Source organism: Arachis stenosperma, chromosome 5 (assembly GCF_014773155.1).
Source record: "Arachis stenosperma cultivar V10309 chromosome 5, arast.V10309.gnm1.PFL2, whole genome shotgun sequence".
NCBI lineage: Eukaryota > Viridiplantae > Streptophyta > Magnoliopsida > Fabales > Fabaceae > Arachis > Arachis stenosperma.
In genome coordinates this window covers 68,490,564-68,506,712 of record NC_080381.1, presented here as the reverse complement: position 1 = coordinate 68,506,712, position 16,149 = coordinate 68,490,564, and the positions used below count along the sequence as shown (strand labels likewise).

The window sequence follows — 16,149 nt, the reverse complement described above, 5'->3', positions numbered from 1 at the left end:
GAAATTACCCCCAAAAAGCGTATAAAATATCCGCTCATCAGACGGCATGAGTCTCTAAACTCCATTGTTGGGGGTGAGGAGCTCTGCAGCGTCTCGATGAATTAATACAATTACTTTGTTTTCCATTCAAACATGCTTGTTCTTATCTAAGATGTTCATTCGCGCTTAATTATGGAGAAGGTGATGATCCGTGACACTCATCACCTTCCTCAATCCATGAACCTGTGCATGACAACCACCTCCGTTCTACATCAGATTGAATGAGTATCTCTTAGATTCCTTAATCAAAATCTTCGTGGTATAAGCCGGATTGATGGCGGCATTCATGAGAATCCGGAAAGTCTAAACCTTGTCTGTGGTATTCCGAGTAGGATTCTGGGATTGAATGACTGTGACGAGCTTCAAACTCCTGAAGGCTGGGCGTTAGTGACAGACGCAAAAGAATTAATGGATTCTATTCCAACCTGATTGAGAACCGACAGATGATTAGCCGTGCTGTGACAGAGCATAGGAACGTTTTCACTGAGAGGATGGGAGGTAGCCATTGACAACGGTGACACCCTACATAGAGCTTGCCATGGAAGGAGCCTTGCGTGTGTTGAAGGATTTCAAGGAAGAGTTGAAGTTCAAAGGACAAAGCATCTCCAAAACTCCAACATATTCCCCATTACTGCACAACAAGTAACAACTATTTATTTTATGCCCTTTTTACTTTATACGAGGCTAAAGAACTCCATTGGTATCCTGATTAAGATTAATAAAATAAACATAGCTTGCTTCAAACCAATAATCTCCGTGGGATCGACCCTTACTCACGTAAGGTATTACTTGGACGACCCAGTGCACTTGCTGGTTAGTTGTACGGATTGCAAATTCGTGCACCAGGGTTCAACACCAAACTTAGAGTTTGGTTGTGGCCTCCCAACACCAAACTTAGAGTTTGACTGTGGGGGCTCTGTTTGGCTCTGATTTGAGAGAAGCTCTTCATGCTTCCTCTCCATGGTGACAGAGGGATATCCTTGAGCCTTAAATACAAAGGATTCTTCATTCACTTGAATGATCAGTTCACCTCTATCAACATCAATCACAGCCTTAGCTGTGGCTAGGAAGGGTCTGCCAAGGATGATGGATTCATCCATGCATTTCCCAGTCTCTAGGACTATGAAATCAGCAGGGATGTAATGGTCTGCAATCTTCACCAGAACATCCTCTACAAGTCCATAAGCTTGTTTTCTTGAATTGTCTACCATCTCTAGTGAGATTCTTGCAGCTTGTACCTCAAAGATCCCTAGCTTCTCCATTACAGAGAGAGGCATGAGGTTTACACTTGACCCTAAGTCACACAGAGCCTTCTTGAAGGTCATGGTGCCTATGGTACAAGGTATTGAAACCTTCCCAGGATCTTGCCTCTTTTGAGGTAATTTCTGCCTAGACAAGTCATCCAATTCTTTGGTGAGCAAAGGGGGTTCATCCTCCCAAGTCTCATTTCCAAATAACTTGTCATTTAGCTTCATGATTGATCCAAGGTATTTAGCAACTTGCTCTTCAGTGACATACTCATCCTCTTCAGAGGAAGAATACTCATCAGAGCTCATGAATGGCAGAAGTAGGTCCAATGGAATCTCTATGGTTTCATTTTGAGCCTCAGATTCCCATGGTTCCTCATTGGGGAACTCAGTGGAGGTCAGTGCACGCCCATTGAGGTCTTCCTCAGTGGCGTTCACTTCCTCTCCTTCCTCTCCAAATTCGGCCATGTTGATGGCCTTGCACTCTCCTTTTGGATTTTCTTCTGTATTGCTTGGAAGAGTACTAGGAGGGAGTTCAGTAACTTTCTTGCTCAGCTGACCCACTTGAGGCTCCAAGTTTCTAATGGAGGATCTTGTTTCAGTCATGAAACTTTGAGTGGTTTTGATTAGATCAGAGACCATGGTTGCTAAGTCAGAGGTGTTCTGCTTAGAACTCTCTGTCTGTTGCTGAGAAGATGATGGAAAAGGCTTGCCATTGCTAAACCTGTTTCTTCCACCATTATTGTTATTGAAACCTTGTTGAGGGCTCTCTTGATTCTTCCATGAGAAATTTGGATGATTTCTCCATGAAGAATTATAGGTGTTTCCATAGGGTTCTCCCATGTAATTCACCTCTTCCATTGAAGGGTTCTCAGGATCATAAGCTTCTTCTTCAGATGAAGCATCCTTAGTACTACCTGGTGCATTTTGCATTCCAGACAGACTTTGAGAAATCAAATTGACTTGTTGAGTTAATATCTTGTTCTGAGCCAGAATGGCATTCAGAGTATCAATCTCAAGAACTCCTTTCTTCTGATTTGTCCCATTGTTCACAGGATTCCTTTCAGAAGTGTACATGAATTGGTTATTTGCAACCATTTCAATTAGTTCTTGAGCTTCTGTAGGCATCTTCTTCAGATGAAGAGATCCTCCAGCAGAGCTATCCAAAGACATCTTGGATAGTTCAGAGAGACCATCATAGAAAATACCTATGATGCTCCATTCAGAAAGCATGTCAGAAGGACATTTTCTGATCAATTGTTTGTATCTTTCCCAAGCTTCATAGAGGGATTCTCCATCCTTCTGTCTGAAGATTTGGACTTCCACTCTAAGCTTACTCAATTTTTGAGGTGGAAAGAACTTTGCCAAGAAGGCATTGACTAGCTTTTCCCATGAGTCCAGGCTTTCTTTAGGTTGTGAGTCCAACCATGTCCTAGCTCTGTCTCTTACAGCAAAAGGGAATAGCATAAGTCTGTAGACCTCAGGGTCAACCCCATTAGTCTTGACAGTGTCACAGATTTGCAAGAATTCAGCTAAGAACTGATGAGGATCTTCCAATGGAAGTCCATGGAACTTGCAATTCTGTTGCATTAGAGAAACTAATTGAGGCTTAAGCTCAAAGTTGTTTGCTCCAATGGCAGGGATAGAGATGCTTCTCCCATAGAAGTCAGGAGTAGGTGCAGTAAAGTCACCCAGCACCTTCCTTGCATTGTTTGCATTGTTGTTGTTTTCGGCTGCTATGTCTTCTTCTTTGAAGATTTCTGTTAGGTCCTCTACAGAGAGTTGTGCCTTAGCTTCTCTTAGCTTTCGCTTCAAGGTCCTTTCAGGTTCAGGGTCAGCTTCAACAAGAATGCTTTTGTCCTTGTTCCTGCTCATATGAAAGAGAAGAGAACAAGAAAATGTGGAATCCTCTATGTCACAGTATAGAGATTCCTTGAGGTGTCAGAGAAGAAGAAAATTAGAAGGAAGAGGTAGAAGAATTCGAACTTAATCAGATAGAGTTCGAATTGTGCATTGAGAAGGAGTGGTACTCCATAAATAGAAGGATGTGAGAAGAGAGGAAGAAATTTTCGAAAATTAAGTGAAAGATTTTGAAAACATTTTGAAAAACTTTAATTGATTTTCGAAAACCAGGAGTGGGAAAGAAATCAAATAATTTTTGAAAAAGATTTTGAAATTAGAATTTAAAAAGATATGATTGAAAATTATTTTGAAAAAGATGTGATTAAGAAGATTTGATTGAAAAGTTATGCTTTTAAAAAGATATGATTGAAATGATATGATTTGAAAACAATTTTAAAAAGATTTGATTTTAAAAATTAATGACTTGCCTAACAAGAAAAGATATGATTCAAACATTAAACCTTCCTCAACAGAAAAGGTAACATACTTGAAATGTTGAATCAAATCATTAATTGTTAGCAAGTATCTTTGAAAAAGGAAGGAAATTGATTTGAAAAAGATTTGATTGAAAAGATATGATTTGAAAAAGATTTGATTTTGAAAAACTTTGAAAACTTGAAAAAAAATTGATTTGAAAACAAAATCCTCCCTCTTGTGCCATCCTGGCGTTAAACGCCCAGAATGGTGCACATTCTGGCGTTTAACGCCTAATGCACTACCTTTTTGGGCGTTAAACGCCCAACCAGGCACCCTGGCTGGCGTTTAAACGCCAGTCTGTCCTTCTTCACTGGGCGTTTTGAACGCCCAGCTTTTTCTGTGTAATTCCTCTGCTGCATGTTCTGAATCTTCAGTTCCCTGTACTATTGACTTGAAAATAGAACCAAGATCAAATAAACAATGCATGCAAGACACCAAACTTAAAATTAGACACTAGACTCAAACAAGAAACATAAAATATTTTTGGTTTTTATGATTTTGAAATTTTTTTGGATTTTTCGAAAATTATATGGAAATAGAAACTAAAGGTTTCAGAATTCTGAATTTGGATTCCAGGAATCATTGCAATGCTAGTCTAAGACTCCGGTCCAGGAATTAGACATGGCTTCACAGCCAGCCAAGCTTTCAAAGAAAGCTTCGGTCCAAAACACTAGACATGGCCAATGGCCAGCCAAGCCTTAGCAGATCATTGCTCCAATAGCAAGATTGATAGAATCATCAAGCTCTTGTGATGATCAGTTGAAACCTCGGTCCAATAAGATTAGACATGGCTTCACAGCCAGCCAGACTTCAACAGATCATCATGAAACTCTAGAATTCATTCTTAAGAACTCTGAAGAAAAATACCTAATCTAAGCAACAAGATGAACCGTCAGTTGTCCATACACGAAACAATCCCCGGCAACGGCGCCAAAAACTTGGTGCACGAAATTGTGATCATCAATGGCGCCATCAACATGGTACGCTCATTGCAATCTCAACTCTCTATCACAACTCCACACAACTAACCAGCAAGTGCACTGGGTCGTCCAAGTAATAAACCTTACGCGAGTAAGGGTCGATCCCACGGAGATTGTTGGTATGAAGCAAGCTATGGTTACCTTGTAAATCTTAGTCAGGCAGACTCAAATGGGTATGGGTGATATATGAATAAAACATAAAGATAAAGATAGAGATACTTATGCAATTCATTGGTAAGAACTTCAGATAAGCGGATGGAGATGCTTTGTCCCTTCCGTCTCTCTGCTTTCCTACTGTCTTCATCCAATCCTTCTTACTCCTTTCCATGGCAAGCTTATGCAAGGGTTTCACCGTTGTCAGTGGCTACCTCCCATCCTCTCAGTGGAAATGTTCAACGCACCCTGTCATGGCACGGCTATCCATCTGTCGGTTCTCAATTAGGCCGGAATAGAATCCAGTGATTCTTTTGCGTCTGTCACTAACGCCCCGCCCTCAGGAGTTTGAAGCACGTCACAGTCATTCAATCATTGAATCCTACTCAGAATACCACAGACAAGGTTAGACCTTCCGGATTCTCTTGAATGCCGCCATCAGTTCTTGCCTATACCACGAAGACTCTGATCTCACGGAATGGCTGGCTCGGTTGTCAGGCGAGCACTCGGTTGTCAGGTGATCAACCATGCGTCGTGTATCAGGAATCTAAGAGATATTCACCCAATCTAAGGTAGAACGGAGGTGGTTGTCAGTCACACGTTCATAGGTGAGAATGGTGATGAGTGTCACGGATCATCACATTCATCAAGTTGAAGAACAAGTGATATCTTGGAACAAGAACAAGCGGAATTGAATAGAAGAACAATAGTAATTGCATTAATACTCGAGGTACAGCAGAGCTCCACACCTTAATCTATGGTGTGTAGAAACTCCACCGTTGAAAATACATAAGAACAAGGTCTAGGCATGGCCGAATGGCCAGCCTCCCAAAGTGATCAAAAGATCTAAAGATCAAACGATTCCAAAGATCAGAAGATGCAAATACAATAGTAAAAGGTCCTATATATAGAGAACTAGTAGCCTAGGGTGTACAGAGATGAGTGAATGACATAAAAATCCACTTCCGGGCCCACTTGGTGTGTGCTTGGGCTGAGCATTGAAGCATTTTCGTGTAGAGACTCTTCTTGGAGTTAAACGCCAGCTTTTGTGCCAGTTTGGGCGTTTAACTCCCACTTTGGTGCCAGTTCCGGCGTTTAACGCTGGGAAATCTGAAGGTGATTTTGAACGCCGGTTTGGGCCATCAAATCTTGAGCAAAGTATGGACTATCATATATTGCTGGAAAGCCCAGGATGTCTACTTTCCAACGCCGTTGAGAGCGCGCCAATTGGGCTTCTGTAGCTCCAGAAAATCCACTTCGAGTGCAGGGAGGTCAGAATCCAACAGCATCTGCAGTCCTTTTCAGTCTCTGAATCAGATTTTTGCTCAGGTCCCTCAATTTCAGCCAGAAAATACCTGAAATCACAGAAAAACACACAAACTCATAGTAATGTCCAGAAAAGTGAATTTTAACTAAAAACTAATAAAAGTATACTAAAAATTAACTAAATCATACTAAAAACATACTAAAAACAATGCCAAAAAGCGTATAAATTATCCGCTCATCATGATGCCAGGGCATCTAGGCCAGTTTCACTGACCTTTTCTTTATTGTTTTAGGGTAGTTTCATGCATTTTCTTAGTGAATAAGGCAAGTTTTGGATGAAAATACACTTACACCTTGATTCAAGCAACTATTGTGAATTTCATATGATTTCATGAGGATTTTGCTAGAATTGCATGATAAATTGATGATGCATAATCTCATAACTTTGGCTAGAGCTTTGATGTACTTTATTTGCTTGATTTCAAGGCAAAGGAAGCAAGGAAGAACCACATTAGTACTCACGTTAATCTAGTTAACGTGAACACTAACGTGGAATGGTAAATAGCTTGCGACGTTAATGAGAAAAGTGATCACCAATAACGCCTGCGAAGCCATCAATAGCTCACGTTACTTACCACGTTAACTAAGTTAACGTGGTAGTTAACGTGGAGACAAAAGAGAACTCCAACGTTAGTGGGAAACGTCAACACCACTAACGTTCTACTCCAACGTTATTGGTAAATGTAAACACCACTAACGTTCCAAGACTTGGCAATGAGCTACGTTAAGAGTCACGTTAACTAAGTTAACGTGAACTCTAACGTAGAAGAGAAGAACAACACCAACGTTAGTGACACTCACCTTTGTCACTAACGTTGGATCAACTAGCATTGCCTACGTTAGTGGTCACGTTAAGACCACTAACATGAGAGTTAACGTGGAGTTGAGGATTGATGAGCCAATGTTAGTGACACTCACTTTTGTCACTAACGTTGGAAGATGGCATTACTACCACGTTAAGAGCCACGTTAACTTAGTTAACGTGAGCTCTAACGTGAAAAATAGAGGCACTTGGAGCGTTAGTGACAAAGGTAAGTGTCACTAACGCTCTCAAAGGTGAAGCATACCCACGTTAAGAGCCACGTTAGTTACACTAACGTGAACTCTAATGTAGGGACAAAAGGCACATAGCAACGTTATTGGGAAAGGTGAGTCCCAATAACGCTTGCGAAAGGGGTATAAGCCAACGTTATTGGGGAAAGTGAGTCCCAATAACGTTAGCAAAGATATAGAAGGCAACGTTAGTGGTCACGTTACTGCCACTAACGTTGGAGTTAACGTGAGGTATTTGAGGGTGAAACGTTAGTGGAAAAAGTGATTGCCACTAACGTTCTCGAACCCAAAATGTCACTTAACGTTAATCTCACTAACGCCTATGCCTAATTCATATTTCTCTGCAAGTTGGGCCCATTAAAGATTAGAACTGCTTCAACTCAAGATCCAGAGCCAACATCTAAGACTTGAAGAACTCACTAGAAAATCAAGAGGAGTAGTATATATAGGAGTAGTTTTGAACTATAGAGAAGCTTGGCCCCTTGGAGAACTACCTTTGTATATTTACTTTTCTGCACTTCTAGCATAGATTCTTCTTTTCTGCCATTTTTCATTTCTAGAGCTATCAACAACTAAACCCCTTTCATTGGGTTAGGGAGCTCTGTTGTAATTTGATGGATCAATTATAGTTTTCATTCTTCTTCTTCTTTCTTTTCTCTTGATCTTACTAGAAAGCTTTCGATCTTAATTCAATTGGTTAGTTGTCTTGGAAAAGAAACTCTCCATAATTGGATCTCCTTTGAGCCTTGGAAAAGGGATGAGGAGATCATGCTAGAAATGCTTTCTCATGTTGGACCAAATTGGGGTTTGGGCGGATATAGTGACATGTAATCCTCCCAACACTTTGATTTGGAAATACATGTGGTATAATCAGTGACCACACTTCGTCTCTTCCCATGAGCAATTAAATCAAGGAATTGGGCAATTGTTCAAGCTTAGAGAGATTGGATTTCCAAGGAATTGGGATCCAATCACTTAAGATTGCCAAGGAGATCAATGAATGCATTGATTGAGGAAGAGACGAGAATGAACTTGATCCGGAGAATGCAACATCTCCTGAACCCAATGATTTTCCCATTTCTGATCTTACCCATTCTCTTTACTTTCTATCATTTATTTTCATGCTCATTGACCCAAATCCCCATTTAAGATTCTGCACTTTATTTTCTGTTATTTATTTTTTCTGCCATTTAATTTTTCTACAATTCTCAACTACATCTTGCTTAGCTCAACTAGCATAATCTTCCAATTAAAATTGCTTGACCAATCAATCCTTGTGGGATTCGACCTCACTCTATTGTGAGTTTTTACTTGACGACAATTCGGTATACTTGCCGAAGGAAATTTGTTGAGAGACAAGTTTTCATGCATCAGCATCCAACAGTACTAAAGAGGCATCTTCTGAAGAAGAAGCTTATGATCCTGAGAACCCTGCAATGGCAGAGGTAAATTATATGGGTGAACCTTATGGAAACTCCTATAATTCATCATGGAGAAATTATCCAAATTTCTCATGGAAGGATCAACAAAAGCCTCAACAAGGCTTTAATAATGGTGGAAAAAATAGGCTCAGCAATATCAAGCCTTATCCATCATCTTCTCAGCAACAGACAGAGAATTCTGAGCATAACACCTCTAACTTAGCAAATTTAGTCTCTGATCTGTCTAAGGCCACTTTAAGTTTCATGAGTGAGACAAGGTCCTCCATCAGAAATTTGGAGGCACAAGTGGGCCAGCTGAGTAAGAAAATCACTGAAACTCCTCCTAGTACTCTCCCAAGTAATGCTGAAGAGAATCTAAAAAGAGAGTGCAAGGCCATTGATATGATCAACATGGTCAAACCTAGAGAGGAAGGAGAGGATGTGAATCCCAATGAGGAATACCTCATGGGACATCTCTCAAGCAAGAAGGAGTTTCCTATTGAGGACCCAAAGGAATCTGAGGCTCATATAGAGACAATAGAGATTCCATTAAACCTCCTTCTGCCATTCATGAGCTCTGAAGACTATTCTTCCTCTGAAGAAGATGAAGATGTAACTGGAGAGCAAGTTGCTCAATATTTAGGAGCTATCATGAAGCTGAATGCTAAGTTGTTTGGTAATGAGACTTGGGAAGGTGAACCTTCCTTGCTCATTAGTGAACTAGATACCTGGGTTCAGCAAACTTTACCTCAAAAGAGACAAGATCTTGGCAAATTCGTAATACCCTGCACCTTAGGCACCATGACCTTTGAAAAAGCTCTGTGTGACCTGGGGTCAGGCATAAATCTTATGCCACTCTCTGTAATGGAGAAGCTGGGGATCATTGAAGTACAGCCTGCCATATCTTCATTGTAAATGACAGACAAATCAGTAAGACAAGCTTATAGATTGGTAGAGGACGTGTTGGTAAAGGTTAAAGGCCTTTACATCCCTGCTGATTTTATAATCTTAGACACTAGGAAGGAGGAGGATGAATGCATCATCCTTGGAAGACCCTTCCTAGCCACAGCAGGAGCTGTGATTGATGTTGACAGAGGAGAACTATTCCTTCAATTAAATGGGGACTACCTTGTGTTTAAAGCTCAAGGATCTTCTTCTGCAACCATGGAGAGGAAGCATGAAAAGCTTCTCTCAGTATAGAGTCAAACAAAGCCCCCACAACCAGGCTCTAAGTTTGGTGTTGGGAGGCCACAGTCAAACTCTAAGTTTGGTGTTGAATCCCCACATCCAAACTCTAAGTTTGGTGTTGGGAGTCTACAACATTGACCTGATCACCTGTGTGGCTCCATAAGAGCCCACTGTCAAGCTATTGACATTAAAAAAGCACTTATTGGGAGGCAACCCAATTTTTATTTATCTAATTTTATTTTATTTTTATTGTTCTCTTAGGTTTTATTAGGTTCATGATCATGTGGAGTCACGAAAAAAATACTAAAATTAAAAAACAGAATCAAAAAAATAGCAGAAGAAAAATCACACCCTGGAGGAAGGACTTACTGGCGTTCAAACGCTAGTAAGGAGCATCTGGCTGGCGTTCAACGCCAGAACAGAGCATGGATCTGGCGTTGAATGCCAGAAACAAGCAGCATCCTGGTGTTTGAACGCCAGGAATATGCCCTGAGGAGAGCTGGCGCTGAACGCTAGAAACAAGCATGGAACTGGCGTTCAACGCCAAAAACATGCTGCAATTGGGCGTTGAACGCCCAACATAAGCATCACTTCGGCGTCTAAACGCCAGAATTGTATGTAAAGGAGTTTTACATGCCTAATTAGTGCAGGGATGTAAATCCTTGACACCTCAGGATCTGTGGACCCCACAGGATCATCTCAGGTTCTGTGGACCCTACAGGATCCCCACCTACCTCAACTCACCTTCTCTCTTCTTCTTCACATTCATCCTCTCTTCCCCATAAACTCTCTTCCCCATAAATACTCTTCCCCAAAATCCCTTCACCAATCACCTCAATCTCTCTTTCCAATTAACCCCCTTCACCACTCACATCCATCCACTCTTTCCCAAAAACCCCACCTACCTTAAAAAAAATTCAAAATCACTTTCGCACCCAACCCACCCAATATGGCCGAACCTTAACCCCTCTCCCTTCACTATAAATACCCCTCCATTCTTCTTTATTTTCACACAACACCACCCTCTCTTCTCCTCCTTGGCCGAAACACAACCCTCTCTTACTCTCATCCATATTTTCTTCTTCTTCATCTATTCTTTCTTCTCTTGCTCGAGGGCGAGCAATATTTTAAGTTTGGTGCGGTAAAAGCATAGCTTTTTGTTTTTCCATAACCATTAATGGCACCTAAGGCCGGAGAAACCTCTAGAAAAGGGAAAGGGAAGGCAAAAGCTTCCACCTCCGAGCCGTGGGAGATGGAGAGATTCATCTCCAAAGCCCATCACTAAGAAGAGGATGGAGCAAACAAGAGAGCCCACTCATGGAACCCAAGAGACGCCTGAGGAAGCTCATCACCAAGAAATCCCGGAGATGCCTCAAGGAATGCACTTTCCTCCCAACAACTATTGGGAACAACTCAACACTTCTCTAGAAGATTTTAGTTACAATATGGATCAATTAAGGGTGGAACATCAAGAGCACTCCATCATTCTCCATGAAATTAGAGAAGATCAAAGAGCAATGAGGGAGGAGCAACAAAGGCAAGGAAGAGAGATAGAAGAACTCAAGGACATCATTGGTTCTTCAAGAAGAAAGCGCCACCATCACTAAGGTGGAGTCATTCCTTGTTTTTTCTCTGTTCTTCGGTTTTTATGCTTAATGTTTATCTATATTTGTGTCTTTATTACATGATCATTAGTATGTAGTAACTATGTCTTAAAGCTATGAATAATTCCATGAATCCTTCACCTCTCTTAAATGAAAAATGTTTCTAAAGAACAAGAAGTACATGAATTTCGAAATTATCCTTGAATTTAGTTTAATTATATTGATGTGGTGACAATACTTTTTGTTTTCTGAATGAATGCCTGAACAGTGCATAATTGTGATCTTGTTGTTTATGAATGTTAAAATTGTTGGCTCTTGAAAGAATGATGAACAAAGAGAATGTTATTGACAATCTAAAAAATCATGAAAATTGATTCTTGAAGTAAGAAAAAGCAGTGAAAAAGTAAAAGCTTGTGAAAAAAAAGGCGAAAAAAATAGAAAGAGAAAGAAAAAGCAAGAAGAAAAAGTCAATAGCCCTTAAAACCGAAAGGCAAGGGTAAAAAGGATCCAAGGCTTTGAGCATCAATGGATAGGAGGGCCCAAGGAAATAAAATCCAGGCCTAAGCGGCTAAATCAAGCTGTCCCTAACCATGTGCTTGTGGCATGCAAGTCCAAGTGAAAAGCTTGAGACTGAGTGGTTAAAGTCGTGATCCAAAGCAAAAAGAGTGTGCTTAAGAGCTTTGGACACCTCTAACTGGGGACTTTAGCAAAGCTGAGTCACAATCTGAAAAGGTTCACCCAGCTATGTGTCTGTGGCATTTATGTATCCGGTGGTAATACTGAAAAACAAAGTGCTTAGGGCCACGACCAAGACTCATAAAAGTAGCTGTGTTCAAGAATCAACAAACTTAACTAGGAGAATCAATAACACTATCTGAAATTCTAAGTTTCTAGAGATGCCAATCATTCTAAACTTCAAAGGAGAAAGTGAGATGCCAAAAATGTTCAGAAGCAAAAAGCTACAAGTCCCACTCATCTAATTAGAATTAATATTCATTGATATTTTGGGATTTATAGTATGTTCTCTTCTTTTTATCCTAATTGATTTTCAGTTGCTTGGGGACAAGCAACCTGACTGCTACAGATGGCGACAAACAACAGCGACAAACAACAGCGATAACAAGACGGATGCCGAGCTCAAGGAAGAAGCGGTGCGCTTGCGATTGATGACAGTGAACAGATCAAAGACTTGGAGAACTCCCCTGACTGTGACCCACGAAGACTCGAGGAGACAAGCCCCTGACTACGACAGACAGCGGCAAACACGGCTCCTCCTTGCGGCAGTGGTGGTGGCTAGGGTTTTTCCCTGATTAAGGCCGAGCGTGTTCTACTCGAAGGAATAAGGAAGGAGATGGTGAAGCACATTTTGTTTCTCCCCTTAAGCGCGAAACTGCACCGTTTTATTCAAATTGGGAGGTTTTGGTTCCGGTTTGACCGGCCGGTTATCGGCCGATTTAATGGTTTACATCCGGTTTTATAATTTTCGGTTTTAGGCATCAGACCAAACCGTTTATATCTCCAATTCGCAATTGAATCGGTCGAACCGGCTATCTGGTCCAGTTTTCAGAACGTTGCTTTAAACCTCCAAGAACCCCTTGATAAGGGAGGTACTTGCATGCAGAGTATAATACTAAAGCCTCCCCCCATGATAAAAATTTATACATTCCCCAGACATCAAACCTAAGTTTAGTGTTGGGTGTGCACTATCAACCAAGGAGGAATGTCCCATGAAAAGGAGGCCTAGGGGATGGAAAAATAATAATATCCTTACTGAGGGCTTCTCACTAGGGATGAGGCTATTCCCTACAAGCCCAATCTTGCCTCAGGCAGTGAACAGGATCCTATCTTTTGAGCTTACTAAGCTTATCCATGAGAGCATAGGAAGGACGCTCCCAGTAGGAAGTGAGGATTTATTCCTCTATGACTATCTTCCTCCTTGAAGGAACTGACCGTCAAGCTAGTAACGGTAAAGAAGCATTTGTTGGGAGGAAACCCAACCATAAGTATCATACAATATTTTCTTGTTTTCTATTTTTCTTTCTATTATTTTAGTTTGATTTCATATTATTTTATTTTATATTGTGTTCCGTAGTTTTCTTAGTTTTTCTAACATTTGTGATCATGTGTAGCCATTAGAACAGAAACAAAAACGTATAAGGAGAAAAACATAGCACCCTGGAGGGTACCCCTTCCTGGTGTTCAACGCCAGAAGGGAGGAGAAAGCTTGGGCGTTCAACGTCTATAAGGGAGGCAGCCTTAGCGTTCAATGCCGAGTAGTGACCAAGTTTCTTTTGTTTGGGACAAGCAAGTTTTTTAAGTTTGGTGTTGCAGAGCAAGCTCTAGGAGTATATTATCATCAATGGCACCAAAGAGAGGTGAATCATCTTCATAGAAGAGCACAGCCTGAGCAACCATCAGCACTGAGGTGGTTAAGTTTTATCCCCCCCTTTATTTTCGCTTCTCAATATTTCATTTTATTTTCTGTTTTCTATTCTAGCATTTGCATGATCTTTTCCAAAATAATTTTGCTTTAGTAGTTTATTTTCAAAATTTTTAATAATTTTTTTGGTTCTAAGATATCCATTGTATCTTCATCAAACTTGAAAGAAAATTTTTTTTAAAGAAATAGTGAGATGCATTACGTTTTGAGCATATCATGAGTTATTATAATTATTTAGACGTGGTGGTCTTGCATTTACTTTCTGAATGTATGAATTAACAATGCATGATTGATATTGAAGTTGAGTGCATTGACTCTTGAAAGAACAGTGAATGTAGAGAAGTATTATTGACTCTCTGGAAAATCAAAAAAATATTGATTCTTGAAGCAAGAAAAGCAACAGAAAAAGAAAAAGAAGAAAAAGAAAAAGAAAAATAAAAAGAAAAAAGAAAAGAATGCTCTTAAAAAGAAAAAAATTCAAAAGAGCAAGGATCCAAGGCTTTGAGCATCAATGGCTAAGAAGGTTAAAAATCAGCCTAAAAAGTTCAAATGAATTGCTATCCTTAACTATATGCTTGTGGTGTGAAGGTGTCAAGTGAAGAAAAAAACTTGAGACTGAGCAATTAAAGTCGTGATCCAAAAGCAAAAGAGTACGCTTAAGAACTCTAGGCACCACTGATGAGGGGATATTTTATACGCTTTTTGGGGGTAATTTCATGTAGATTTTAATATGTTTTAATTAGTTTTTAGTTAAATATTATTAGTTTTTAGGCAAAAATCATATTTCTGGACTTTACTATGATTTTGTGTGTTTTTCTGTGATTTCAGGTATTTTCTGGCTGAAATTGAGGGAGCTGAGCAAAAATCTGAGTTAGGATGAAAAAGGACTGCTGATGCTATTGGATTCTGACCTCCCTGTACTCGAAATGGATTTTCTGGAGCTAAAAGAGTCCAATTGGCGCGATCTCAACGGCGTTGGAAAGTAGACATCCAGGGCTTTCCAGCAATATATAATAGTCCATACTTTGCGCGAAGATAGATGACGTAAACTGGCGTTCAACGCCAGTATCATGCTGCTGTCTAGCGTCCAGCGCCAGAAACAGGTTACAAGCTGGAGTTCAACGCCAGAAACAGGTTACAACCTGGCGTTGAACGCCCAAAACAGCCCCAGGCACGTGAGAAGCTTAAGTCTCAGCCCCAGCACACACCAAGTGGGCCCCAGAAGTGGATTTCTGCACTATCTATCATAGTTTACTCATTTTCTGTAAACCTAGGCTACTAGTTTACTATTTAAACAACTTTTAGAGATTTACTTTGGATCTCATGACATTTTCAGATCTGAATATTATACACTTTGACGGCATGAGTCTCTAAACTCCATTGTTGGGGGTGAGGAGCTCTGCAGCGTCTCAATGAATTAATGCAATTGTTTTTATTTCTCCATTCAAACGTGTGTGTGTTCCGATCTAAGATGTTTATTCGCGCTTAATTGTGAAGGAGGTGATGATCCGTGACACTCATCACCTTCCTCAATCCATGAACGTGTGTCTAACAAACACCTCCATTCTACATCAGATTGAATGATCATCTCTTAGCTTCCTTAATCAGAATCTTTGTGGTATAAGCTAGAACTGATGGCGGCCACTCTTGAGGATCCGGAAAGTCTAAACCTTGTCTGTGGTATTCCGAGTAGGATTCAAGGATTGAATGGCTGTGACGAGCTTCAAACTCACGACTGCTGGGCGTGATGACAAACGCACAAGGATCAATGGATCCTATTCCAACATGATCGAGAACTAACAGCTGATTAGCCGTGCTGTGACAGAGCATCTGGACCGTTTTCACTGAGAGGATGGCAAGTAGCCACTGACAATGGTGACACCCTACATACAGCTTGCCATGGATGGAACTTTACAAACAATTGAGTTGAATATTACATTGCAGGAATTCAGAGGACAAAGCATCTCCAAAACTCCAACATATTCTCCATCAATAAAGTAACAATTATTTATTCCAAACACTTTTACTTCTTACAATTAAATCCAAATAACCTTATTGGCATCCTGACTAAGATTAATAAAATAAACATAGCTTGCTTCAAATCAATAATCTCCGTGGGATCGACCCTTACTCACGTAAGGTACTACTTGGACGACCCAGTGCACTTGCTGGTTAGTTGTGCGGAATTGTCAAGAATTGTGATTTTAAATTTCGTGCACCAAGTTTTTGGCGCCGTTGCCGGGGATTGTTCGAGTTTGAACAACTAAAGGTTTATTTTATTTCTTAGATTAGGAATAGTTTATTTTGTTATTATAGAGT

General features: G+C 40.3%; 1 non-coding gene across 1 annotated transcript; it reads left to right on the top strand.

Moving 5' to 3' along the window:
• Nucleotides 1-2,513: 2,513 nt before the first annotated feature.
• LOC130984636 (small nucleolar RNA R71) lies at nt 2,514-2,621 on the top strand. Its single transcript, XR_009088554.1, has one exon. It is a non-coding gene; the product is annotated as a small nucleolar RNA R71 (small nucleolar RNA).
• Nucleotides 2,622-16,149: the final 13,528 nt, after the last annotated feature.